The following is a 12812-nucleotide window of genomic DNA, read 5'->3' as shown; positions in this document are numbered from 1 at the left end:
CCCTTGCTTTATTGACTTCATTGAAAAATTGTGCATTAACTGCGCGCCAGAATAGGGCACTGTCCTTGGATTGTGCAGCATTAGCCAAATTGTTCCAAGCCTCGGATTTGATGTTATTCTTACAGTTATTCCGAGCTAGGCGATAAACTTTCCTACAAGTTGCCACCTCTACCGGGTCCCTTACCTTATTGAGTAAAGCGGCTATGAGGCAAGTATGCGTCCTAGAACAGGCAGCATCAAACCAAGAATTAAAAGTCGGCTTAGAAGTGTGACCTCTCCCTGGACGAGACAAACTATCTCGGATGGTCTGGGTAATTACCTCAAAGGCTGACAAAGTATCCTCATGAGAGGTCTCTTCGTCAAGACACCTTTCAATTGAGGCAAGGGATCCCCTGACTATCTTAGCATGCGTTACTTCAGGATCATTCTGCCTCCATTTGATGGCGTAGCCGTTTTGTCTGGGCATGTCACAGATTTTTAACCAAGACAGTCTTTCAATCAGAGAACTGTTCGTGACCTGTGGTAAAATAATAGCAAAAGAGAGGGGGAGATGATCACTAAATCCTACAGGATGAGTGGCATAATCCGCAAACCAAGTGGCATGACTTTCAGAAGCAACAATAAAATCAATTACGGTGCCTTGCCCTCTCCCCACAAAAGTTGCACTAAACTCTACACGAGGGGAGCACATCCTGGTAACAAAGTCTAAATTAAAAGATGCCAACATATCATTAAAAGTTTCACCCCCATCCAGATGGGAAAAATGTGGGGACGAGACTTCCACACCCACCCCTATGATTCCACAACCCCCCCAAACTTGACAGCACAGATTGTGGTTAAAATCCCCCCCACAAACAATAATGCAATCCCTCCCTATCGGGGTTGAAATCCCGTGAATTTCATTAATCATGGAAGAAACCATATCTGAGACAAAACATTTATGCAAATTATTGTAAATGTTAATCAAAATAATGTCAACCTTGGAGACCATCCGAACTAATAAGATCTGATAGCAAATTCCCACCTTAACTATCTTGATATCCTCAACACCCATCAGATTCGAAATATAAATACAAAGTCCTCCAATATTCCTCCCGCGTTTAGAGTATACTGCTGCAGCATGAAAAGTTCTGTACCCATTTAAGTGAACAGGCTCAACAGACCAGGTTTCTTGGAGACACAAAAAGCCATAGGGACTTACAAACTCCAGCCAAGAAGGGTCTAAAACCCTATCCTTAATCCCTGAAATGTTCCAGTATAAGAACTCAATCTTCCCATGGTTCCTATGTTTAACAGCTGGTACATTATTACTAAATCCATCAGGAAGATCACAGATCTGCCTTGCACTACTGGGCTCTGGATTTTCGAGATAATCAGAGCCTAAACTACGGATAGTAACTGGGCCAGTATCATGGCGCGGCCTAGGATCAGTGACTAGGCCACTAACATTACATACAGTAGGAATAAGATCTACCGAAAAAACTGGTGCAACAGATTTACAGCTCAGTCAGTCCACGCCCTCTAAATCTCTTAGGCCTTCATAACGATCATAAAGGGGGATTTGAAAACGATTAGATGGCCGGAGGTCAGCTGGGGCACGAGGATCATTTAAATGCTGAGTCCAAAGACCAGGATAAGCAGGATAGACAGGATGATCAAAAATTTCCAACTGTAATGCAAATGGAGGTCTAAAGACACTGTAATGGTCCTCAGGGTGATTACGTTGGGTCCTAAAACAATTGACCTGGTGATGCAGCAGTGGCCTGATTGAGCTATCCAAGGAGGGTGCCCACGACCCAGAATTTGCCACTGGACTTTGCATGCTTCTAGGATAAAAGTAAGGCAGTTCTCGAGGTGTAGTTGAGCTACTGCTTTTTGGGGAAGACCAATTTAAGATATGACTTACCGCCCTTTTGTCTTTGAAGCTAATTATAACAATATCCCCTGTAATACTTTTTGGACTAGGCCCCAGCCACGCAAGTCGCCGGACCATTAGTATTTCCCCATTTAGATAGAGGGGTAAAGGCCGATTCTGTCTAAACCAATAAATAGCCTTGTTTTTAAGCTGAAGTTGATCTTCCCTCTTACCCGCCTCCAGAACTGGAACTCCGGTAAGAATTACCACAAATGGGGCTGCTTCAGGGGGCAAATTAACCATTTGGCTTTTGGGAATATTAGGTCTTGCAGTAGCTACTGCAACAATAGGTTTAGGCAATGGGCAGTTGGATGTCACAAACCCCGTAGCAACCTTGTCCGGCCTATTAATGTTTTGCCTTAAATCTACGATAGACTGTGACGTGGTGCTTTTAGATTGATTTTTGGATTTATCCAGGATCCGAGGTGCAGGAACCAGAGGTACGGTAATAGATGTAAGAACTGGGGGTAACCCAACTGAACCCTTGTGACTCTCATATGAAGCCTTAAAGGCCTTCTCTAAATCTCCCAGCTGGGCAGTTATCCTCTTAAGTCTCTCTACCAGTGGCAAGGTGTGTGATCTAATCAGTTTTTCTATACTTCCCAGTAAATCTGGGCCTTACTGATCTAGAGAATGGGAGGATTGGGAGGAAGTGACAACCGGTGAAGTTGATCCTACGGGTAATTGGTCGATCTTCTTAGTACAGGGGGGAGAGGGAATAGCCTTATTTCTAGATGTACCGAGCCCCTTTCTTCTCCTTTTCTTAGGGGGAGGACCGTGATGTCGGAGTTCTTCCGCAGCTGCAGCCAGTACATTGGGCTTAGAAACTGGCTCAGCCGTTACTAACAGGGTATCTGTCATTGCTTCCACCTCGTCAATGATACTGCCCAGCGAGGCGGAAAGATTAATGACCGAGTTAAAAGCTACCACACATTCTGGGGGAGTAGCTCTGTCCCGAAGTAATATTGGAATACTAGAATCAAGAGGTAGTTCTGGGCTCACTGGACCCCCTAATGTGCCATTTAACAAAGGCATACCTGGGAGAATGGGGCCCAACGAAGACCTTTTACTCTTAATAAGCTCAACAGAGCGGCGCCTCTCAGCGCGTCGCTCTGCTAGGACTGAATCCCTGTCAAACGTAGAAACCGCCCTAATTACAAAACTATCCAAGGTCCCCCGCTTAGCGCCCCCCTCAGCTAAAGATTATGGGGTGGGTGAAGTCATCCTACAATAAAAAATGAATATTGGGCAATTACGTGCTAACCGTAAAGAATGGTATAATCCCTATAACCAACTATAAGTAAATAAAAACAATATAATAATTAGATACACAAGATGGAATAATAACGCCAAGTTAATACAGTCCTTACTGGGGTTTCCTACAGGGACACACCGAAGGGGGAAGGGCCCAGCCCCGCCTCCTCTAGCCTCTGAGGGCCTCAGAGGGCCCGCCCTTTGCCCGGGCTTAGCCCCGCGCTTTGACCCGCGCGCGTCCCGCGGGTCAGAAACAAGAACTGTACAAATAGGTCAGGTAGGCGGGGCCGGCTGGGGAAGAGTACCAGCTGTTAGTAATGTCAGGGAATGCTGGTCCTCACAGTCCCTGGCCGCCGCACCCGCCAAACCCCCACAGCAATGTAAGGGCAGCAAGGAGTCTTCAGATAGGCAAGAAAATCCTCCGGTCCCCCAGAGAGTCTCAGACACGGCAAACCTCGAGCCGCGAGTCGCTCCCGCGAAGCGGGGGCGGCGAGAGGTGTTTTAAAGGGCAACAAGCAGGAGGCAGGAGGCGGGGCCGGCTGGGGAAGAGTACCAGCTGTTGGTAATGTCAGGGAATGCTGGTCCTCGCAGTCCCTGGCCGCCGCACCCGCCAAACCCCCACAGCAATGTAAGGGCAGCAAGGAGTCTTCAGATAGGCAAGAAAATCCTCTGGTCCCCCAGAGAGTCTCAGACACGGCAAACCTCGAGCCGCGAGTCAGTATTCAATAAGTTAAACAATTTATTTCAGGGGGAACCTGACTATGATCCTAAGCTTATCAGGCTGGGCCAACCAAGTTGTATTCCGCGTAATCTGGTTTCGATTAATTTCTGTGCAGTTACAGTGGCTAGATTGTGCATTGCTAGGGTTTGGCTGCAGAGTGAACCTCCTGATCCAAGGGTTTGCTGGCAAGAGTTTATTTTTGCCTGTGGCCTGGAATTTATGATCATCAGTTGTGGGCTCCAGCTACGGAAGGATTTGCTCTTCGCATGCCTGGCTATCTATTTGAGATTCATAAACAATTCAGAAATTGTATAAATTGGGCCGCTTATGTATTCTTTTTTATTTTAATGGTATTTCTGGTGGTATAACATTGCACTATTTTGTTATTTAAATATTCTATATCTTACGATCGTTACAGGAATTCAATATCATTCTCTCTTTTCCACAATATTATTTGGTTATTGCCTTTAGTTAATAATTGTTGCCATGTTTATTGTTCTAGGTTGTTTTTCCATAAAGGGACAGCTGTGTCTGATGCCATAGTGGTAGTCCCATATCCTCACATGTACAGCCATTAAATAATACCTGGTGCCATACTTCAGGGATCTCATCTCTGGCGAGGATCAGTCCATTACATGGCCATGTAGGTTAGGAGTCCCTAAAAACCTTCAGTAGAGGCACAAATGTGCTGTTTCACCATGACGGATGAGGGTAACCCATCAGTTTTGTAGAACTACCATCACCACAAGGACAGCCAGATCAGTTCTCCAGTACAAATTCTACACTCAGGAACCCTATCGAGACCAAGCACACCCCTGAAGAGGGAATACTGAAGATTATTACATTTTAAGGATTTTAACACTTTCTTCACACAAAGCAAAACTCTAAAAGAACAAAAGTACAATTATTGGGACTAAAGAACAAGTTACTTACATTTGGTAATGCCTTATCTGGTTGAGACTCTATCTAGTTGCAGAATCCTTACCTTTAAATTATCCTTTAAATTATCCCCAAGTTTCAGACTGGATCCAGAAAAACGTGAGCACTACCTCTGCATGCCAGTAGTTGGTGTAGAAAGACAGAATGATTAGTGGCAAGGCTTATCATGCACAAAAAGTTTTCAAGTGGTCCCCTTAATCAGGTAGAGACTATTTATATTGTGTGCTCCAAGGACGGGGACAGCAACTCATTCCCCCAGAATAGGACTAGTGAACCACTCCAATAGCAGAAACAAAAGATTGTCCTGAGCACAACACCATGTGTGTCACAAAATCAAAGTCCAATCAATCTTCCTTATCCACGATGATTTTATTCTTGATGTTTGATAAAATCTTCTCCAGATCACATATAGCCAACACGTGTTTCATCAGTTCTGATGCCTCCGCATCTCTGACTTCATCAGGGCTAATAAAATGTCCATCCAAATCCTAATCATAAAATCCACCGTAGTTCAAACGTCAAAGGCTTGTATTAACCAAAAGTATGCGCATCTTTTTTGTGAAGTCCCCATCTAGGACAAAAAGAGTAACCACACTGGGATATCTGAAACCAGAGCAGCAGAGAGTACTCCCCACTTGATTTTACTGGCGTACAGATTAATGCGTACAGATTGAGTGGCGTGTCAACTATCGCCGCTCAATCTGTACGCATGAAGCCAGAGGATGCCCAGGCATGGGTACAAGACTCTGTCCTGCTGCTGCGACAGAAGATCCTCCCAAAGTAGTAGCTTGATCGGAGGACTGATGCTCAGGCTACCAGAATCCTTGTGCCCAATCCGGAGCCGCAAGAATGACTTGTGCACAGTTGTTTCTGATCTTCTTGAGAACTCTGGGCAGGAGTAGTTACGGCAGAAAGGGTTTCAGGAGGCCGGAGCTCTACTCAAGTGAGAGCTGCCTTGGAAACTCCAGTGCACAGAATTGCTAACATTTTGAGTTCTTGGGGGTGCTGAACATATCTAACCAACGTTCTCCCCAATCTCTGGATGAAGATGCCATTCGCAATAAGCTAGGAGTCGGCAGCTGTGTTTGTCTGCTCTGGTGTTCAGATGAGGGAAATGCCCTGACGTTCCAGCCATGTCCAGAGACACAGGGCCACTTGAGATAGGGTAAAGGACCCCACAGCCCCATTTTTTGGAGTCCCACATGGCAGTGATGTTGTCTGTGAACACCTGCATTAGCCTTCCCTTGATCAAAGGAGGAAAGGCTTTCAACGCCAGTTGGATTGCCTGGAGCTCCACCAAGTTGATGTGGAGCCCTGACTTCCAGAGACCTCTGATCTTCACCTCTTCCAGGTGCCAGCTTCAGCCCAAGGGTGATGCATCTGTCACGTCAGTGAGCTCTGGTTGGGGAAAGGAGAGACGTCTGCAGCTGACCCTAACATGGCTCGTCAGCAACCACTGCAGGTCTTTCACATTTCCCTATGATATCTGGACCAGATCACAGAGATTTAATTGATGCTGCACACACAGGGACTTCAGGTCCCACTGCAGAGTCCGCATATGCCAACATGCATGTGTCACCAGCAGGAGGCAAAAAGGCTCAAGATCCTCAGAGTCCGTCTCAGCGTAATCCAGGATAAAGGCTGAAAGTTCGTAACTCAAGCCTGAATATCCAGGACACGCCATTAAGGAGGATATGAGTTAGTTAGGTGTGGCTTCTGCACATTTATTGTGCACTCCAGCCAGTGCAGAACGTCTGCCATAGTCTGGAGACCCAAAACGACTGCTTGGGGCGAGCCTGCCTTCAACAGCCAGTCATCAATGTAAGGGAAGATTGGAATCCTTGACCTCTGACGATGTGCTGAGACCTGTGGCATCACCTTGGTGTACTCCCGAGAGGCGCTGGCAAAGCCAAATGGGAGCCCAGCAAAATGATAATGCTTGTGGCCCACCATGAACTGCAGGTAACGGCTGTAGGCAGGCAGGACGGGGACGTGGAAATTGACGTCCTGGAAGTCTAACACTGCCATCCAGTTTCCAGGGTCATGACAGACTGAACCTGAGCCAACATGAGCATTTTGAAATGATTCAGGAAGAAGTGGAGAGGGCACAGGTCTAGAATAAGGCAGATGCCTCAATCCTCTTTTGCAAAAAGAACAATTGATGGACCGAATGCAGAACAATGTCATACATTCCCCCGAGTACAGCGATCTGGGCCTAAATCCATCGTTTCTTTGCTCACCATGCCATTCCAGTTTGGACCCAGCCATATACAAATCAGTCTTGACCCTGCGCCCAATGGGAACAGTCCAGCCCGAACTGACAGGCCAGGTACTCCCTGGACTGGAAACAAGCATCCTAGGACCGGTTTCAGGCTTTCAGCCCTCATCAGCCAGGATAGCTTGACACCAGTGGCATAGAGAGCAAAGGACCCATGTCTGGGCATACCCGACCCACTCGGGGTGACAAATGCAAAAAGAACAATTGATGGACCGAATGCAGAACAATGTCATACATTTCCCCCAGGTACAAAGATTGGCGCCTAAATCCATCTTTTTGCTCACCATGCCATTCCAGTTTGGACCCAGCCATATGCAAATCAGTCTTGACCCTGCGCCCAATGGGAACAGTCCAGTCCGAACTGCCAGGCCAGGTCCTCCCTGGACTGGAAACAAGCTTCCTAGGACCAGTTGTGGGCTTTCAACCCTCTTCAGCCAGGATAGCTTGACTCCAGTGGCATGGAGAGCACGGGACCCACGTCTGGGCATTCCCGTCCCACCCGGGGTGACAATTGCAAAAAGAAAAATTGATGGACTGAATGCAGAACAATGTCATACATTCCCTTCAGTACAGAGATCTGGGCCTAAATCCAGAGTTTTTTTGCTCACCATGCCATTCCAGTTTGGACCCAACCATATGCAAATCAGTCTTAACCCTGCACCCAATGGGAACAGTCCAGCCCGAACTGCCATGCCAGGTCCTCCCTGGACTGGAAACAAGCATCCTAGGACTGGTTTCGGGCTTTCAGCACTCATCAGCCAGGATAGCTTGACTCCAGTGACATGGAGAACATGTGACCCACGTCTGGGCATACCCGTTCCACTCGGGGTGACGAATGCAAAAAGAACAATTGATGAACCGAATGCAGAACAATGTCATGCATTCCCCCCAGTACAGATATATGGGCCTAAATCCATCCTTTTTTTGCTCACCATGACATTCCTGTTTGGACCCAGCCATATGCAAATCAGTCTAGACGCTGCGCCCAATGGGAACAGTCCAGCCCGAACTGCCAGGCCAGGTCATCCCTGGACTGGAAACAAGCATCCTGGGACCGGTTTCGGGCTTTCAGCTCTCATCAGCCAGGCTAGCTTGAGTTCAGTGGCATTTATTTATTTATTTATTTATTTAAACATTTGTATAGCGCGGCTGACACCTTGCAGGTTTCCTGGCGCTTAGCAAATACTCAAAACTAAGGGGGGGCTGGCGGAGGGGAGCAACTAAGGGTTAGGGATTTTAAGGGAATAGCCAGGTTTTGATATGTTTCCGAAAGGGGAGGAGTTGTGGGATTTGACGGATTTCGAGAGGCATAGTGTTCCACAGCTTAGCCGCTGCGACTCGGAAAGATCTGCCCCCCATCCTGACCTTGTTGTATCTGGGAACAGTTACCAGGCAGGCAGAGGCAGAGCGTAGGGTTCTGGTGGGGACATACCAAGTAAACATGGCCTGCAGAGGTTTGGGTCCAACTCCGTGTAGCGCTTTAAAAACGAGGCAGAGAGTCTTGAACGCCACTCGTTGCCTGAGTGGAAGCCAGTGTAGCTCGGCTAAGGCCGCTGTGGCTGAGGATCTTCTGGTCCAACCAAGAACTAACTTGGCTGCGGCCGACTGAACTCTTTGGAGTCGGTCCAGTAGAGCAACTGGGGACTCAAGTAGCAGCGAGTTGCAGTAGTCCAGGCGGCTGAGAATGGTGCACCTGACTATCTGCTCCCGGGCTTGTTCTGGGAGGAGTGGCATAATTTTGCGCAGGGAACGTAGGAGAGCTGAGCAGGTTCCCACAGTTTTTGCAACTTGAGTTTCTGTGCTCAGTTTATTATTCAGTATGGCCCCAAGGTTGCGGACTGACGTGAGTGGCAAGGGTTTTTCAGGTGTTTCCGGAGGCCAGAAATCGCAGGGGAACTGGCGAGGTATTCGGCTTCCCGCGCAATACAGCACCTCTGTTTTAGAGGAGTTGAACTGCAAGGAGTTCTTATGCAACCACCCAGCCGTCTCCCTTAAGCAGTCATGAAAGGCTGCAAGGGGGATAGAGTCTTCTCCCTCCCAGGAGAGGATGAGCTGGGTGTCATCCGCATAATTAATTGTTTTGAGTCCGTGGGCCTTTATTAACGTGATCAGGGGTTTTAGATACACGTTAAAAAGGATGGGGCTGATGGAGGAGCCCTGGGGGACCCCGTGGGGGACAGGGGAGAAGGTGGATTGAAAAGGGGGGAGGGACACAGCCTGCCTCCTGTCCCGTAGATAGGAGTGGAACCATAGCAAGGCTGTGCCCTCCACCCCAGCCTCACAGAGTCTCTCCAACAGAATCCCATGGTTAACCGTATCAAATGCGGCAGACAGGTCCAGTAGGATCAAGGCTACTGCCTGGCCCCTGTCTGCCCGCATACGAAGGTCCTCCATGGTTGTTAGGACAGCTGTTTCAGTCCCGTGGGCAGGGCGAAAACCAAATTGGAACTCGTCCAGAATTTGATTTTGCTCCAGATGGGCGGAGAGACAGGCGCTTACCCAACGTTCGGCAATCTTTGCCAGGAATGGCAAGAGAGAGATAGGCCGATAATTGGATAAACACTCAGGGTTTAAGGACGTTTTTTTTAATAGCGGGGAGATTAGAGCCTGCTTCCAAGTAGCTGGCACTGATCCGCAATGTAAGGATTGGTTGCAGATTTTACGGAGAGTGACAAAAAGGTCAGAGCAAAAGCTCTTCCAGATTTTTGGGGGCAACGGATCAAGAGGGGAGCCTGAGGTGATCCCGAGCGTCAGCCCCTCAAATTCAGTTTCAGAAATGGGGGGGAACTCCCATAGCTTTTCATTAGGGCGCTGATCTGAGTGTACAAGGATCTGGTCACTGGTACAGGCCCTTGCTATGTTAGGGTCGCAAGAAGGAGGGGAGGAATTCAGGTTGTGGATGATGGTTTCAATTTTGTTTTTGAAAAAAGACGCAAGGTTATCACAGAGGGCTTGTGTGGGAGGAGTAGTTATTGGAGGGCAAGGCACCCACGTCTGGGCATACCCGTCCCACTCGGGGTGACAAATGCAAAAAGAACAATTGATGGACCGAATGAAGAACAATCTCATACATTGTTCTGCATTCTGTCCATCAATTGTTGTTTTTGCATCAGTCCTCTTTTGAACACCAGAACGTAGCGGAAATAGAAACCACAACCTATTTCTAATGCCTGCACCCTCTTGATGGCCCCCTGAGCGTACACTTCCTGACAGAGCAACGACACTGGGATATCTGAAACCAGAGCAGCAGAGAGTACTCCCCACTTGATTTTACTGGCGTACAGATTAATGCGTACAGATTGAGTGGCGTGTCAACTATCGCCGCTCAATCTGTACGCATGAAGCCAGAGGATGCCCAGGCATGGGTACAAGACTCTGTCCTGCTGCTGCGACAGAAGATCCTCCCAAAGTAGTAGCTTGATCGGAGGACTGATGCTCAGGCTACCAGAATCCTTGTGCCCAATCCGGAGCCGCAAGAATGACTTGTGCACAGTTGTTTCTGATCTTCTTGAGAACTCTGGGCAGGAGTAGTTACGGCAGAAAGGGTTTCAGGAGGCCGGAGCTCTACTCAAGTGAGAGCTGCCTTGGAAACTCCAGTGCACAGAATTGCTAACATTTTGAGTTCTTGGGGGTGCTGAACATATCTAACCAACGTTCTCCCCAATCTCTGGATGAAGATGCCATTCGCAATAAGCTAGGAGTCGGCAGCTGTGTTTGTCTGCTCTGGTGTTCAGATGAGGGAAATGCCCTGACGTTCCAGCCATGTCCAGAGACACAGGGCCACTTGAGATAGGGTAAAGGACCCCACAGCCCCATTTTTTGGAGTCCCACATGGCAGTGATGTTGTCTGTGAACACCTGCATTAGCCTTCCCTTGATCAAAGGAGGAAAGGCTTTCAACGCCAGTTGGATTGCCTGGAGCTCCACCAAGTTGATGTGGAGCCCTGACTTCCAGAGACCTCTGATCTTCACCTCTTCCAGGTGCCAGCTTCAGCCCAAGGGTGATGCATCTGTCACGTCAGTGAGCTCTGGTTGGGGAAAGGAGAGACGTCTGCAGCTGACCCTAACATGGCTCGTCAGCAACCACTGCAGGTCTTTCACATTTCCCTATGATATCTGGACCAGATCACAGAGATTTAATTGATGCTGCACACACAGGGACTTCAGGTCCCACTGCAGAGTCCGCATATGCCAACATGCATGTGTCACCAGCAGGAGGCAAAAAGGCTCAAGATCCTCAGAGTCCGTCTCAGCGTAATCCAGGATAAAGGCTGAAAGTTCGTAACTCAAGCCTGAATATCCAGGACACGCCATTAAGGAGGATATGAGTTAGTTAGGTGTGGCTTCTGCACATTTATTGTGCACTCCAGCCAGTGCAGAACGTCTGCCATAGTCTGGAGACCCAAAACGACTGCTTGGGGCGAGCCTGCCTTCAACAGCCAGTCATCAATGTAAGGGAAGATTGGAATCCTTGACCTCTGACGATGTGCTGAGACCTGTGGCATCACCTTGGTGTACTCCCGAGAGGCGCTGGCAAAGCCAAATGGGAGCCCAGCAAAATGATAATGCTTGTGGCCCACCATGAACTGCAGGTAACGGCTGTAGGCAGGCAGGACGGGGACGTGGAAATTGACGTCCTGGAAGTCTAACACTGCCATCCAGTTTCCAGGGTCATGACAGACTGAACCTGAGCCAACATGAGCATTTTGAAATGATTCAGGAAGAAGTGGAGAGGGCACAGGTCTAGAATAAGGCAGATGCCTCAATCCTCTTTTGCAAAAAGAACAATTGATGGACCGAATGCAGAACAATGTCATACATTCCCCCGAGTACAGCGATCTGGGCCTAAATCCATCGTTTCTTTGCTCACCATGCCATTCCAGTTTGGACCCAGCCATATACAAATCAGTCTTGACCCTGCGCCCAATGGGAACAGTCCAGCCCGAACTGACAGGCCAGGTACTCCCTGGACTGGAAACAAGCATCCTAGGACCGGTTTCAGGCTTTCAGCCCTCATCAGCCAGGATAGCTTGACACCAGTGGCATAGAGAGCAAAGGACCCATGTCTGGGCATACCCGACCCACTCGGGGTGACAAATGCAAAAAGAACAATTGATGGACCGAATGCAGAACAATGTCATACATTTCCCCCAGGTACAAAGATTGGCGCCTAAATCCATCTTTTTGCTCACCATGCCATTCCAGTTTGGACCCAGCCATATGCAAATCAGTCTTGACCCTGCGCCCAATGGGAACAGTCCAGTCCGAACTGCCAGGCCAGGTCCTCCCTGGACTGGAAACAAGCTTCCTAGGACCAGTTGTGGGCTTTCAACCCTCTTCAGCCAGGATAGCTTGACTCCAGTGGCATGGAGAGCACGGGACCCACGTCTGGGCATTCCCGTCCCACCCGGGGTGACAATTGCAAAAAGAAAAATTGATGGACTGAATGCAGAACAATGTCATACATTCCCTTCAGTACAGAGATCTGGGCCTAAATCCAGAGTTTTTTTGCTCACCATGCCATTCCAGTTTGGACCCAACCATATGCAAATCAGTCTTAACCCTGCACCCAATGGGAACAGTCCAGCCCGAACTGCCATGCCAGGTCCTCCCTGGACTGGAAACAAGCATCCTAGGACTGGTTTCGGGCTTTCAGCACTCATCAGCCAGGATAGCTTGACTCCAGTGACATGGAGAACATGTGAC

This window comes from Lissotriton helveticus, chromosome 7, assembly GCF_964261635.1.
Source record: "Lissotriton helveticus chromosome 7, aLisHel1.1, whole genome shotgun sequence".
Classification (NCBI taxonomy): Eukaryota; Metazoa; Chordata; class Amphibia; order Caudata; family Salamandridae; genus Lissotriton; species Lissotriton helveticus.
Note: the sequence above shows the minus strand (reverse complement) of the source record.